Consider the following 16,404-nt stretch of genomic DNA (forward strand, 5'->3'; position numbering starts at 1 on the left):
AATAAAATTATTTTTCTCTCAGCTCAGGCACAGCTTTTACACTGATACAGGTTGACAAAGGGCAAACAACAAAAATGTTTAAGAAATTACCTCCTTTTATGATATTGGCATGTAGTTTTCTACAATGGTATCACAGCGTTTACTGTATGTTCATGAAATGTGCAGAATATAGTTTGTAAATGAACAGTTGCTTGCTGCCTTTTCAGTATACAAAATGAACCATATAAAGAGCTATCTGAAAATTAGAAACATTTTGTGCTGCTACATCATTTCAGAAAGCTTTAATGAACCCTGCTGACATTGTACATATGCAGGTAATAATTGCATAATGATGGACAACTTCATTAGGTTAGAGGGAAAGTTCTTTCATAACAATAATGCAAAAATTAGCTCTTCTGTTTTATTGGATTCATTATTACCAAGATAGTTGGAGGGTCTGAACCTGTGCTGAACCCAGTGCATTCTGGAGCTCATGCCACAGAAATGAGGTCTACGGGAACTCGGCACCGTTCAGAAGGCATTCAGTCCTTGTAGGTTCAAGGGTATTTTCAGATCTCTGTTCCTTAGAATGGTATACCAAGTCAAATTTTATGTATTACTGTTTAAAGTTAATTTTTATCATGGACCTAATCATCCAGTTAAGACTGAAGTTCTGTGTGTCGGGTGCTATGTACTGCAGTGTTTCTCTTTTTTAAGCAGAGAAGACAAGATAGGGGGAAAAGAGTTACCAAAATGAACAAGTTAAAAGCATCCTATCCTATATTGCTTAGATAAGCACTCCTCTTGCGTATCTATGGATTATTGTATTTTGTATTTTTTCTGAGGGGGATGGGGAAAGGATGAAAAACAATCGAATATGACATGTGGAAACTCAAGAAGAGGTTGACAAGGAACGCAGAGCTGAGGCAAAGAACAGAATGGGACAGAAAGAAGGGCTAGGCAGGAGGAGCTGGACAGCACACTAATCCAGCGGGAAACAATTTCCAGATGACTCTGCATCGATTCTAATTGACGCAGTCACTGTTTGTCACTAGTGTGTCAGACTGTCCTTAGGCAGTTACAGCTCTGAGGGCCAGCTGCCGGAATGAAAGACCGATGCCGCTGGAAGAGGCAAGGCTTTGAAGACCTGACCCAGAGTTCTTCTCAGCCTTCCAAACCTGACCATCACTTCTGAAACTCCCTTTGGATTCAGGCTTTGGAGGAAGTTTTGTCTGTTTCTTTCAGGTGAGGACCTGATGTGAGTAACCTACACACTTATTGCCTTCAGGGTCTTTGCATCGGCACGCGGTTGTGAATACCTGATGAATACACTGCCAGCCTCGAGGTGGCTTGTAATACAGCCGTCTACTTCTCAGTTAGACTTCAGTTTCAGCTTTCAAATCTTTATTAAACCATCCTTAAGAGATTTGAATGCGTGTTTCCTGAAGACATGCAGACTATTACTGTTCAAATGTTGCAGAAAGCAATGTGGGGACTAATTTACCTAGCTAAGAAAGTAAAATCAAGTAAATCCACGTCCTGATGCTATTCATACAACACAGGAAAACTTCTGGGAAAATAAGCAATGTTCACTGCATGAGACACATCTGTTCCTAGCCCTACCTTATCTTCAAAAACTAGAATTTTATCCTGAAGAATCAAGTTCCCATGAATTTTCATAGCAATAGCATTTGCTTTTAAGAGGCTTAGGTAGTGTACTCTGGCAGAAGTATTTGCTTGAGACATGCAGGTCCATGTCGTTGAGAAGCTATGCTGGAGAGCCTTATACAAGCATCTGCTTCTGGTGGGTCAGTGCTGTAGCTCTCCTCAGGCACTTAGTCCAGCATTTGGAGTTCCTTCTCTGCCCAGTATTGTAGATGTATTTCATAATAGTGGTGTTTTCCTATGAATATGCTGAAAGCACAGAGTAGGTAGTATAATTTTTCTGATGTAGATACCTCTGTCTACATTGGCATCTCTTCTTGCAGCTTCAGATGACCTTAGATTAGTAGGTTGTACTCCTCTGGGCATATACGTTTCTGTGGGATTCCTTTACCTCACAGCCTGGAATGTGTTCCTATTTCTACCAAGACTGTTCATACTGCAGCTTTCACAGAAACAGAAATAGCAGCATAATGACCATCAATATGAGTAGACTGAGTTAGAGCAGTGTTTCCTCTGTCACGAAATCAAGCTGTTCTTATGCACCGCAGATGGAGACACCTCTCTGCTGATGGATAAATGGCATGGCACTCAGTGTGAGATTTGCACGGTTTCTATTAATGGCTGAGTGATTGGGAGTCCCACTGTAGGAGTTCATACACAAGTGTGTGATCAGCTGAGGATCTAATTCCTGTACATGCGAGTGCTCATTTAAGAGGTTCTCGGCCTATTTGCCTTACTCTGTCCCCTCTCAAGCAAGTTAGATGGGTGGGAAATCAGAATATTTGAATAAAAACCAGACGAGGCAGGTAATCCTAGGGAGGCTCATTTTCTGTAAATACTCACTTATTACAATCATGAGCACTTTCACAGTGCATACAAGGGCTTGATTTCCTGAGGGCTGTCACAACGATAGAGCTCCTAGCATCCTTATTTTGCATCCTTTATGGTATGCAGTGCCTAAGGGAGCAGTGTCTTCGCTGTGTCCCAGCCATCAGACTGGGCTGGGGCTACCTGGATGCTGTGCCCCTCCAGCCACGCTGCCTTCCCCAGTTGCTACTACTGTGGTAATTTACTCCGCAACCACGTGTTTGGTTCTGTCCTTATCCCAGTTGCCTGAGTTCTCTTTTTTGGGAGGGAGGGATGTAGGATCACAGAGTATTGTGGCTGGGAAACATGTGCTTTCCCGTTTGACGCAGAGAGCTTTGAGTTACCCATTGCGTGGGTGGACTGCAGGACTCTGGAGATGAACTGGGTTTGCTCGTGGTTATCAGAGTAACTGGATAGCATTCTGTATTTCAGTATTTCTTTAGTGGTTGACTTAAGCAGGAAAGTTTTCAAAGCAAGTAGTCATTATACGCATCTCTTAACTATCATCACTATAAATTAATGATGGCAAGCCACAGCCCCCCTTAACTTTTGAGATCTGAGTATCAGTCTGTTTTCCAAAGCTATCTCTTCCCCCTTAGGGAATGCATCCTTTTAAATCTAGGCAACGTCTGTATTGTCAGACTGGATCCCCTTAACAAACTATTCTGTTCAGCTGCTGGAGGTCAGAGGTGGAACATGAAAACAAATGGCTCTCTCCAGTGTTTGTAGATTGGGCTGCCTCCAGCCATTACTGGGTTTGCTGCTTACTTTTTTAACAGTTTGCTGTTAGATTAAACCAATGTATGCATTCAGTAAAGATACTCATCAAGAGGTCACAGTGTATTCATAAATTATTACAAGGCAGACCTTTTTATTTGATACTGAGCTCCTTCAGGTCAGATGAAATTGATGGAAGCTGCAAATGTTGCGTATTTCTGAATCATAGCCACTGAGACACTATTTGTTTATTTTTGTTCTCAAGGACAGCTGGTAACAAATGATAAATGATGTCCTTACCACACCTCACCTTACCCCACACCTCAACCCCCCCAAAACCCCCGAAGAATTCCATTGTCATTTAACTGATATTTGCAAGACAAATATCCTTAAATGCTGAGAAGAATGTATGAGGAACAATCCTACTGTCTCAAGAGATCTCGTCACAGTCACATTGGTAGTGAGATGCAGGTGGTTACATTGTCATAATGGCAAAGAAGGAACAAAAGAGAGAAGACGGTACAGGACGGAGAAGGTCACACTGGAAGATGCACGTTGAAAGAGAAGTTGGTGTAATGAGAAGCCCACTCTTTGTACAAACATGATCTTGAAATGGGCTTCTCTGGAGTACCACATCGTGGCAATCTCTGTAAGTCCAGGATCTATAGTCAGCTGCTGCCTTTTCTTCTAGCTTACAGAAGTGTTAAGCTATCATCTTAGGTGTTCGAGGAACGTGTGGACATGGTATCGCGGGACGTGGTTTAGTGGGCATGGTGGGGTTGGGTTGGTGGTTGGACTTGGTGATCTGACAGGTCTTTTCCAACCTTAATGATTAAGTGATTCTTATCACTCTCTACAATTACCTGAAAGGGGGTTGTGGGGAGGTGGGTGTTGGTCTCTTCTCCCAAGTGACTAGCGACAGGACAAGAGGAGATGGCCTCAAGTTGCGCCAGGGGAGGTTCAGGCTGGATATTAGGAGAAATTTCTTCATGGAGAGAGTTGTCAAGCATTGGAAGAGGCTGCCCAGGGAAGTGGTGGAGTCACCATCGCTGGAGGTGTTCAAGGAACGCATGGACATGGCACTGCGGGACATGGTTTAGTGGGCACAGTGGGGCTGGGTTGGTGGTTGGACTTGATGATCTGACAGGTCTTTTCCAACCTTAGTGATTCTGTGATCTCCATAGACTTAAGTGTGTGTTCTCCCACTCTCTGCCTACAACAAAACCACCTTCCTAAATCACCAAGAACTGAGGCTTCGTTCTGTTTTCAAGATGGGATTGATGAGAATCTGCACTATTGTACTTGAAACCTGCCTCCATAAGGAAAAAGAAAAATCTTTAAATGTCAGGCTATGCTATTTTTACAGCATATCCCAGGAAGAAGCTCTTGCATTGCTGCATGCATTCGCAATTGCGATACACTGCATGCCCACTGTAGACAATTATTACCGTTTGTCTTGTACTTGTCAGTTGTTATTTTACAACGAACAAAAATTTTGTAGGAAGTTGTAAATGCTTTCAGTTGGTCAGCCTGTTGTGAACTGAACGTGAATCTTCTTCAACCGTGCTTGGAAAGCGTTGAAGTTTTTTTGAGAACACTCTTCATACTTTGGGTTGGAATTTCATTTACTCAAATTCTGTAAAATAGGACTCCCCAGAGGGCTAAGTAAAAAAATGTCAGGACTCTGCTCTGTAGGATAGGAATATTTTCTGATAGGTTGTTTTTTTGTATTCAGAGCATATTTGTATTGTTTGTGATTCAGATAATATTAACCGCTAACAATATTTGACAGCGTACTCCCTTTGTAGTGTACTCGCTCAAAATAGCCTCAGGGTGGACTTGAGAAATGGGTTTGGTTTTAATGGTTGGTTAAAATAATTTAGGATGAGTTAACAGGACTTAAATTGATGTTAATTGACAAAGTGAAATTTGAAAAATATTATGAATTAAAATCATGGATCTATTCTGTAATAATAGATGTAGAAGAAATTACAAATTCTCCCTGTGGCCTGAGATGACGATTGCATTTCTGTGTCAGAGTATTCCTGTCGATCCTGATCCAGATCACTCACTCACCGTTCCCTCTATCGCTGGACCTCTCATTCAGACTCAAATATCAGACCTGGCTTTTTACTCAGTCTTTCTGTTATTTGACTTATTCTCACTTATTAGGTAAATCTCAAAAGAACATTAAAATTGAGAAACCATGATCTTGCTCCTGTGCTGAAGGGATGGGAGATGAAGCAAAAGAACGTGGCGGGAGATAGTCAAGCACAATATTGAGGTTTGCGTTATTAACTGTGTAAATAATGAGTATGGAAGCGAGCTCAAAAATACATAGGGCTGATGTTTAAAAATCTCATTTAAAGTTGCGTGCATGACAGTATAAGGCAAATATTCACAGATCTTCAAGTGATGCAATTTATCGGTCATTTCGGTCAAAATTTGCAAAACCAGGAGCGTAGCGTTAAGTTTTGAAGTTGTCTCTGAGATAAGTGACCAGACATTGGAAAATGTTGCCAACAGGAGGGCAACTCGCCCCCCAAGCTGGTGACAACTGGAGCAGTCAGCCTGGAGGTTTAAGTCCCGGGCATTTAGCTGTTTGGTTGCTTTTTTTCTTCAGTGATTCTCACCCAAACCAACACGCTGTTTCATTGTTAAAAATCTAATTTCCAAGTTGTTAAAGATAAAATTGCTCTTACAAGAAAGGTCTTGGTTAATTTCTGATGTCTCTTGTTAGTGTGTTATGAAGGTAAAGAGAAATAAATTCAAATCATTTCAAGACTTTAGGGAAAATATTTCTTATGTAATAAACACCACAGGTTTGTTCATTGAAATGTACTGGGGTGGAAACTGATTTCTTGGTGAAAGAGCAATTGCTCGTTGTAAATGAGTGGCAGCAGTCATTGTCAAATCCAAATTTTTTTCTGTGCAAACTGAATGGTCCTGGGTAGTAGTGACACAAACTTGAAATGGCATGGCCTGAGGCAAATAATACCCTGTCTAATGTATTTGATTTAGCAAAGATAACAAGCTGAGTTACATTTTTGCTTTCACTTACATTAATGGTTCCAGGAAAGGGAAGATAAGAAACTGAAACAAATTATTAAATCTGCCTTTTATCATGGTATCACTTAAGGTAAAATCCAGTGATGCCTTAAGAAATCTTTGGAAAAAAATGTAGTATTTGGTGCTATATAGAGAAAAATAGAATATATAATGTATTTTTTGTTAGATTTACAGCAACTGGGGGTTTTGGTAGAGCGTTTGGTTAAATATCTAATGAATAATTCAGGGTCACTAATTTATGAACCCTGTCATATGGACTAAAAGCCAACCTTCAGGGCCTTAGACAAAGAGAATAAATACACAGAATTTAGCTAAACAGTGACCAAACTGGGAAGTTAGTGTGGTGGGAGGGGATGCTGTGATAAGCCTGGAAAACTTGAAGGGCATCAGCTCTTGGCTGAAAGAGGGAATGATTTAATTCTGATAGATTATTTTAGCAGTCAATATTAAAATCTCTCAGCAGAAGCAGTAAGCCTATTATATTAATAAAACACTAAGTTATATGAGCAGAAGCATTTTGATATGAGCACACAGGTGGACTTCAGGACCTTCGTGTCTATACTCTGTAATTCTGTGAAACGGTTTTGTTGGACCAAGTATCCGATGCATTTTTGATGCTGTACTTCTGCCAGGCGTGATAGGGAACTGGAAAACAAAGGGGAGGATGTCTCCCCGATGAGCTTGCAGTCTTAATTAACAAGACTTAACGAAAGCAACTACCACAGATAAAGGTTAAAAAGAGATAGGAGACAGAAAAGTAAATCTCAAATAGGGACAAGAATTAAAGCAGAGATGCTAATGTCCAAGAATACTTTGCCTCCGCCAAGATCAGCAGACATTAATACAAATGCTTTTCAGAGCTGCAAATGGCCTATTTTCATCCTTGATCTCTTGATCTACATTTTCAGAAATTTAAATTTTGGATTTCAAAGCCAAATAACGCATTTCACAGGCTTACAGAACAGTTCATTGTAACGTATGTCACCTTTCCAAGCAGACGCATTTTGAAAGCATTTGGGGTTTAAAGTAATACAGAAATCTCTAAAAACAGCAGTATGTTGCAATTGGAAATAGCTTTTTATTTTTCATTTCAGTGCGACCCTAGTGTAGGCAATTATCTGATATTCCCCATTTGACATAAAGGCCCTGGGTTGGGAATCCTGTAGCTTGTAACAATTGAGCAGATAGGCTTACTCTAAGGGAGAACCGTTCACAAAAATTACAGGTAATTTTATCCGAGCGAAAAGAAATAGCAATGATCACTTAAAGTTTCAGAGCTGTTCGGTACCCTTCAGTCGGCCTTTTCTTGTGGCAGACATCTCCTTCAAGTAACTCTTTGTTGATATGTGATGGTACAATTGTGGTTTTGGGGTACAATTTTATTTATTCATTTGTTTATTTATAAAAGGCAATAGAGAGGTGTTGGTTTTTTAATGGTGATGTGGTCTGTCATAGGGCTTGCTGAGTCTCTTGGGATCTAGGAACCAGGAAACTGTAATGGTGAGAATTTTGGGATGTTGAAAAATTGATCTCTGCAGCTTCTTGCAGCTGAAGCAAGTTTGGCTTCGTGCACTGAAGCTAAATTGATGTGATAACTCTGGCTGGTTTTGTCACCAGTAATTCTTGCCTTGAGCAGGGTATTAAAAAGGGCAAATGAATTAAAACCAGAACTGCTACTGACTATGCATTTTTATTTGACTTTCTTGAGGTTAAATTAATTGTTGACAGAGATTATTTAGGTAGATTGGTTTTGTGCTACAGTTTAAATTAAGCCATTGTGGTATTACTTAGCATGCAGAAAAGATCCTTCCAAATTTTGAAAAGGTCACTACTGTTAATCATTTCGGGAAGGCAATAAAATATTCTAGTAGTGACTCAACTGAAAGGAATAACCAAGATTAAAAACTTTTTAGTTCTTAATAAGTGTAAGTGGGATATAAGGGGGCATATGGAAGAGAAGCCTTTGCTGCGGCGTTCAGATGGAAGACTACTGGGTACGAGTGTTTACAGTGATTTGTTAGTTTTGGTTAATTCATGTTGTCAATCCTTGCGACAAAGGTATTCAGCTAACCATGTTGTATAGCTAAAGAATATAATTTGGGGGGGGGGGCGTTATTTGGTTTTAGGTTTTTCAGCTTACTGCCACAATTAAACAAATTGGAGATTCATCATGGGTTAGATTTTGGACTCCTCAAATTTCAGAGGTGTTTGCTGTAGTAGGTATTTGTGGTTGAGTTTGATTCTGATGAGCTGCGGAGCTCCCAGTGACTTCACTTTGAGTAAAGTGAGAAACTTCTGTGTATTGAGACCCTTCTCATTTTCCAGCTGGGTACCCCAAAATGGAATCAAACTTTATGCATTTTTAAGGTTTTCATCAATAATATTAATAGGTCTTTTGTGCTACTGGAAATGGCATTCACTTTGGTAAGGTCTTGGTAAGGAGGAGTCAGTGCAGACCAAAAGAAGGTATAAGCACATATGAATAATAGGTACCTAATGCAACCATTCCTGTTCAAGAATTACTACAAATATATTTTCCATGAGATAACTTCTTTATGGAAAAGTTGTCACAGGTCTCATAGGAACAAGATCCTATTTTCATTTTAAGACTGGTTTATTTTTAATCATTTTTAGTCATCCTTTCAGGATCACAAAATTATTTTTGAAAATAATCCACTAACCTTCTCTGCAGCTTGGTATTTATGTTAAATAGGATGTATAGATGCAGTACAAATAGAAGAATAGACAAACTATGAAGTAACTCAGAGTTATTGTTTAGCCATGCCACTAATGAGATCTTCCTTCCCCCTCACCCCCAAAGTCTGTGAATCCTAACTAATGAGGAGTTCCTTTAGTTTACAGAACACATGAGCAGAATAAATATTGAAGGATTTAGCATAATAACATCTATTTGTTGTATCTTTGAATGTCTAGCCCATGTTTAATTCTATTTTGTATATACCCGATGATCATCTGTTTGCTATTAAGCATTCTATTCCGCACAAGCTAATCGATGCTCTGACGATGCACTCCGCATACTCTGTGCTCGCAGTCTGCCGGGCGAGGGGGACTCCTCACCCAGCACAGATCCTGCCCCAAAGGTGCACGGTTTCCTGTTCTGATAACCTGCTCAGCTGTGGAGTACACGGATGAGTATTCCTGCGGGTCTAGAATAAATTGTCCTTAGTGTCAGAGCTTCAGCTATGTGACAGACTATTCGTATTTAGTAAATATTGTGGTCTAGAAGCTTCTTCCAATAGCCTACACTTTTATTCTGCATTTCATCTCATTATTCCTAGCAATGCTTTTATCTTTTAGCATTCTAATATGTTTTTTCCTTCTTGTGTTAATACCTGGAAACAAATGTTGACAATCAGCATAACTATATTAGCTATAACATGCCTAAAAGATTACTGTTTTCTTATTTTAATCTTTCTTTATACTAATCCCACGGGGCCTTTTATGCTTGTTTTCTATTTCCTTTCAAACCTGTCTAGTTTCTCCATAGCAAAGACTGTCATTTCAGGTGTCAGCATTGTGTTTGGTTTTCTGTGCCTGGAGTATCCCTATCCTACTAATTTTTACTCATAAACAAGGGAGTTTCTAATGTTTTAGGCATATGATCTCAAGAATCCAATTTCATTTGAGTGTCCTGCTGTTCGTGCATCTCTCGGGCTAATGCATTTTCCTGTAGACAATTTGTTTAGCTGAGGTTTTAATCAGCTGTAGCATCTATTTTTTGTTCCTGCTTTTACCAATCTGTAGAGAGTGAATCGGCATTCAAGCTGACGTGGAACACATTGACTTCACGTTTCTAATCTTGCATTTAATTTTTAGAAACGTGGGGGACATCTTCATATCTTTAAATATTTTTAAGATACTGGCTAGCTTATTTAGCTTTTAAAACAAGTTTTTTCATTCCACTGCAGTAATCCTTTCCTGAACTGGTTGGTTTGAGCCATTTTGATTGGTGTGACATGTGGGGGCCTCCTGCTGCTATACTTGGATTTACGTTATATGCTGAACATTAATCTCCAGGTCATCAAGTTTAAGTCTTCTGAGGACAGACCAAGAGGAATTTTCTGTGCTGAATGTTTCTGAGTTGCTGTCTGTACAGAAAGTGCCTTACCAGCATCCAGACAGTGGTTCTCCTTACTCTTCACCTTTGATTTGCAGTAGTCAGTCATTGTATGTCAACGCCAGCCTGCACGGGGCAGGGCTGTGGTGTTTTGTCCCCGGTGTCCCAATGGGAAGCGGTGGCACTGGTCTGCACTGCCGATGGAGAGCGGCAGGAATGGAAGTGGCCCTTCGCTCCCATGGGACTTCATCTCGCAGCTTGAAGCATGGTCAGTGAACGTCATGGTTGGGTCTGAGGAGCAGAGTTATCACTCAGGTTTGTGCTTTGATACTTGGGGGGCTTGGGTAATTGCAGGGCCTTGGAGGCTTGAAGCAAGACCTTTAGTCACTCTGGATGCTGGGTGAGGAGCGGGCGCTAGCAGCAGATGAGCTCTGTGTCCAGAGGGACATAAGCAGGAGGAGAAAGGCCAATGGCAGGAGGAAAGAGCCAGGAGGAGTTATGTACGTGATGTGTCACATTTACTTTAATTTGGAAGCAGCGCTGCTTCTGCTTCTCTAGCCCGAGAGAGCCCCTCCTGTGCAGTGTGTCAGAGTCCTGTTTTCCAGAAGAGCCCCTCACCATGCCGTCCATCTGTCTGTCTGAGGAAGCAGCCTGTCATCAGCCATGCGAAGGAGGTGTGTGGCCGCTGGAGCACCGAGCTCCCTGTCAGCTGGAGGGGCTGCGAGGTACCATGGATGGAGCTATCTCAAGGCACCAACAAAACAGGCAACTACCCACAGGGGCAGTGGGAGAGGGCAGCAGCTCTCCTGCTGTGCTGCCAGCTCAGGGGGTGGCGAGGAGCTGCACAGGGCTGTCCCTCCCCAGTACACCCCCGGGAGAGCTCGGGGTGTGGAGGTGCAGGACAGTTGCCTGCCACCAGCAGCAGGACAGAGCCCTGCTCTGTGCCATGTGCTGGAAGAGGAGAGGTTCTCGCATGGGCCGTGCCAGAAGATGGAAGTGAGAAACACCCTTCTCCCTACCACCACCCCCGGCTCGCTGCCCTCGCCTCCATATCAGCCCCAGCAACATTACTGCTCCCCGTCAGACCGCTTGTGCTGCTGCGATGAAACGCAGGCTTTCCTTCACTGCTGAGAGGCTGTGAGCTGGCTCTGCAAGGCACCATGAGAGACCCCAGGAACTCTGCTGCAACGTCATTTTTAAGGATACAGTAATTAATGTACAAATTCTCCTGTAGCCAGGGTAAGTCCGGGAATGTGAGAGGCAGCGTTGCTCTGGGACATGTGCATCTGCCGGAGCAAGTGTTTTGACAACTCCCATATGTTGCCACCTACACAAGGAAATGTAATTTCTGCCAGATCAGCCTTAATCCTTCCTCGGTGAGAACGCTAATGTTTCGCAAGGCACTTTACTATTGACCAATCTTCCACCAATTCATACATCATCGTTCCAGATCGGTCATGTCATTTCTAGGGTCTGATGAGATATTTAGAGTATTGAAGTTTCTGCTGTTCCCTCTGCACCAGCACTGCGTATGTTTTCCAGGAACGTTTAAGCCGCAGTGTGTTGGAGAGGGGGCTCGGGAAGCTCTGTTATGGGGAGGCTCTTCGGAGAGCAGGAAAACATCCTCCGGGGAGTACCTGAGCAATACGTGTTGTCTCCTCATCCGTCCCCTTCTCCTGCACTGAAGGTTTCATTTGGCTGTCACCAAGAGATTATCCCAAAGTACAAATCAGATCCATGAGAAGAGATTAAATTTACTTTTTTTTTTTAAAGCTGAATTCATCCCAGGTTTTGTTTGTGGGTTTGTTTTTTTCTTTTTTATTGGCAGACCACTATTGCAGGGCACCATGCTGTGACTGAAGCGGCAGTAGACGGAATGCAGTAGTTACACCAATTGCTGTTTAGGTTCATCTACTATTTTTAATTGGTCTGTTGTCCCTTCGTAAGCTATCTATTGTCTTGTGGATCATGCTGTTAAGTAGCGCAGTGTGTATACTTCATTTCTCCAGTCTCAAAATATCTGTGTGTAAAACAACCATGGTTAAAACTGCAGTCCCTCACAGAGCACCACTGGATTTTGGCAAGCTGGATTTTATGAGTTTTGGAAAACAATTTGCTTTTCAGTATAAGGAGCCCTTCAGTTAATGCACTAACTTTTAAGGGCTGAAAATATCGATGGAGTGTCCAGGTGGAGTAAAAATGAAAATTGTTTCAGTTTTATTGTTGAAATAAGAATTGGAAATTTGGCCAGTCCAAAATTTGAGTTGCTGTATGATTGTGGGCAGTTGATGATCTCTGGTAAAAATGAGGCTGAAAACCAGAAGGTTGCACCATAAACCACAATTCTTTGTTCTGCTTCCAACACAAATTAGCCAAACTGCTGCCTCGTTTTGTTGGGGTTGGTTTTGATGCCTATTGGTATGCTTTTAACACAACCAGCATGAGAGGTTACATGCAGTTTCCGTGATGTTTTTCGTTTGCACGTTTTTTCTTTCAGAGGTTCATAGTCATCCCATAAATTCTTTTCTGAATTTTAGCAGTTTTTCACTAATGGAATTAATACATATTGCAGAGACTAATTATTCATATCTGTATGACTTGGTTTAGTGAATGTTGTGGTCAGGATTTATGGGCATCAAGTGTACCTAGTTTGTTGACCTCCAGCCAAAACCATGGAAGAAAGATTCGGTGGAAGCTCGCTTTGGCATAACCACAAATAGCAATTTCCGCCAGGCTCCGGTGTAGATGAATTCACCGTACATGATGAGAAAAGAGAGGGAGGGGGTGTGAGTACAGTGTATTGGAGACTTGTGCCTCGTCGTGGCTGCTGACTGATACCCAGAGTAGACGATTCTTGGCGGAGTGACCATCCAGTTGTTGTTTTTCATGGCTGCCTTGGGATTGCGGTATTTGCAGATACCAGTCAGGTGAGGAAAGACTTGTCTTGGTGCAGCACTCTGCAGAACGGGCTGCTCTCTCTGCTGGGTGAAGCTGATTGTGTGGAACACCCAGTGTCACCCAGTGCCACCTTCTCTGGCCAAGGGGAAACTCTGACAAATCCTGATGAGCCTCCGTTGCCCACCCCAAAGTGGTGGGGCATTCTGGAAGCAGAGAGTCACGAGAGATTTATTTTTTTTATTTAAATGTATTCATGGATGATTTTTTTCCCTTTGAGAAGCATGACTGTTCAGATGATTCACCGTTGCATTCTTGTAGGAATTTCAGCGCCACAGAACAAGCAATCACAATAGCATATACTCGTGTTGCAGCTTGTTTACTTGAGAAAATATTCATAACACAAATAGTAATCATTAATCCGTATGCATCTTCTCAACTGTAATTGTTAAATTAATTTTAGGATATTTTTAACCAATTTCATGGTTATGATCTGCGTGTCAAGTCTGTGTATAGACATCACACTCGAAGACTACTTCCACTGAAAAGTCTGTACGTTTACTGAAAAGCTGAGCTACTTTAATATTGAGTTATTGATATTAGGCCAACAGAGTGGATAGATACTTTTGCCTACAGCACTAGAAGCATATCATTTTGTGCATTGTAATCTGTTACAATAATAATTTTCTTGTCCTTGCAACACATATCTCTATTTGGCTGGCTGAGCAATAATTTTGCTTGTAATCTCTATGTCCAGAAAGGCAAATACAACATTAGAGAAGCCTGAGGAAACATCCTCGGAGCAAATCACTTGCATTTTCACATGTTACTTTTATGAGATGTTACAGAATTTTACTGCGAAAAAGTGTGGTAGACAGAAAGAAGCAAGGTAAGATAGTCGTCAGAAAGGCTTTGGCTGCTGTGGTTGTTTTTAATCTATATATAGAATTGCAACAAAGCAAAGAGTTGCATTTCTAGCAGTCGTCCTAGTGGTCTGGAGATGGCTAAATGCAGTATTGTCAGACTGAAAGTGGAGTGACAACTGATGCTTTTTTCAGGCTTTGAACACAATGCTGAATATTACTGCTCTGAGAAAACAAGGCAGGTAGGAGATACTCGGCCCTACTGCAAGTAGTGACGTTGTAGCTGCACGATTGTGTCCAGGGACCTCACTTGAAGAAGAAGAATTTGAGAGAATCTGAAAGAAAATGGCAGAAATAGCAAACATTGCCTATCAGGAAAGATTAAAAATTGGTGTTATTTACTCTAGAGGCAATTACTTTCTTTTAGTTACATAAAAAGTTTCAGGAGAAGGAGTCTTCTCTCTATGACTGCTGCAGGTAGGGCAAGAGATAATTAGCAAGTCCTGCAGCAAAGGAGATTATCAGGGTGTAGGCGTTCAGACAAGCTTCGGTGGAAGGATGATGAAGAACTGAACTCCATTGCCTGGGCAAGCTGTAAGGTCTTCATCGCTGGATGACCTGAATCGTTCGTTGAATGCAGCCAGAAAGTTTTGGATTTAGTTGAACCTACTTTGGACTGTGGGAAGAGCCCAGATGACTTCTTGAAATCCTTCACAGGGATGTCTTTCTGTTCGTAAAAGAGGTACGTTAGATATTCAAGGGAACTTCTGTGACAGCACTGAAAGAGATCTTCTATGACAATGTAATATATATAGTAAAATACCAGGAATGAACATGAAAGAACATTTATCTTAAGAAATACTACTCCTTTATCTACTTAAAGTCCCTTTTTTATGCAGGCATGTAGGTGAGTACAAATCTCATTCTACTTCATAAAAACAAGAGGAATGAGACATCTGATAACACTACAGCTTGTGTAACGATGTTCTCCACTGTAAGTTGTCGTACTAAGCCTCCCACCTGGTACAAATGACTGTAAGGTATAAAGGCTGTGTCTGCAGTGAAAAGAAGCTGGCAAAGGTCTATAATGCAGTGAAAAGGAGGATTGTAGCATTCGCATTACTGCTTTTACCTAAGTTCTTAAAAAATATCTCTGTGGGATGCGCTGCTGGAATTGCAGTTACCCTGTGCACAGTACAGGGGGTTCTCAGGAATTGTAATTAACCTATATCCCTCCGTACTCGCTGTGAAGGCGTAAGTCACCTTACGTATGCGTCTGGTGCTTTGAACCATAGGTCAGAGTGGAAAATAATTGCTGGGAAGATTGATGATTGCAGTTACATAAGGCATTGCAGGTCACGTATTCCATTTGAGTCGCCCCTACGGTCACACTGTGGTGGTGTTAAACGTGTCCGAGGTGTTACCAGGATAACCTTCCCATCCTCCATGTGGCTGTTCCCTGGGCAGATGTATTGAGCTCCAGGGCACACCATGCAAATCTCAAGTCCTCCAGGTCTCTTCAGTGGGCTCATTTTATTTGTTGGGTTTTTCTTCTCGTTTTACATTGAGGTGCTGCTGTGATCTCTCCTGCCTCCGTTTGCCAAATATTTATCACCTGTATTGTTGGAAAAGCTGGATTCCATTACCAGCCCCTCCACAGTGTGCGTCCCCTCTCCCCGATGAGACCAAAGTCCTCTCTCCAGAGGGAGGAGATGATCTGTGAATTTTTTTTTAAGTGTAGATCCTTAATTAGAGAGGAAAAAAAAAGGTACACTTGAACAAGACAGTGCAACATCTGCTGTGGACTAATATTATGAAACTGTTACCAGCTTTTTAGTTTTTCCATGAGAAAAAAAATGTTATTCTTCTGCAACAGGCAGAGGTACACAGACTGACTTAGTTTGGTCTTTAAGATCTGCCACCTTGATGACCACAGGAAAAGCTATCGTTGATACAGTCAAGTTTTGTCCATGTTAGCAAATAATGGTAATAGGAGGCTCAATAAGAGCAAGTCTGGAGCGGAAAATAGTGGTGAAGAACCAGCGTCCACAGCCGTTTGTCCTCAGGGTTTTACTTTGGGCTGGTTCCATAAACTGAGTGCCCGTTAGGGGCTGGAGAGCCCTGGGTGCCTCTGGGGTGCACCTTCCAGTTCAGCGTCACCAGAGAAGCTCCAGTTTGTGTACCTCAAGACTGCCCCAGACTGCAACCAAATACCGTTAATGGGGACAGCTGGGAGAGTTGCTTCAAAAGTCAGCTTCCAGTGTGAACAAG

The 16,404-nt window shown here is 41.8% G+C and overlaps 1 protein-coding gene across 4 annotated transcripts in view; it reads left to right on the forward strand.

Moving 5' to 3' along the window:
- The window catches only part of PDE4B (phosphodiesterase 4B), a 197,182-nt gene that overhangs the window by 31,166 nt on the left and 149,612 nt on the right, over positions 1 to 16,404 (forward strand). The window lies entirely within an intron of this gene.

This window comes from Gavia stellata, chromosome 10, assembly GCF_030936135.1.
Source record: "Gavia stellata isolate bGavSte3 chromosome 10, bGavSte3.hap2, whole genome shotgun sequence".
Lineage (NCBI taxonomy): Eukaryota > Metazoa > Chordata > Aves > Gaviiformes > Gaviidae > Gavia > Gavia stellata.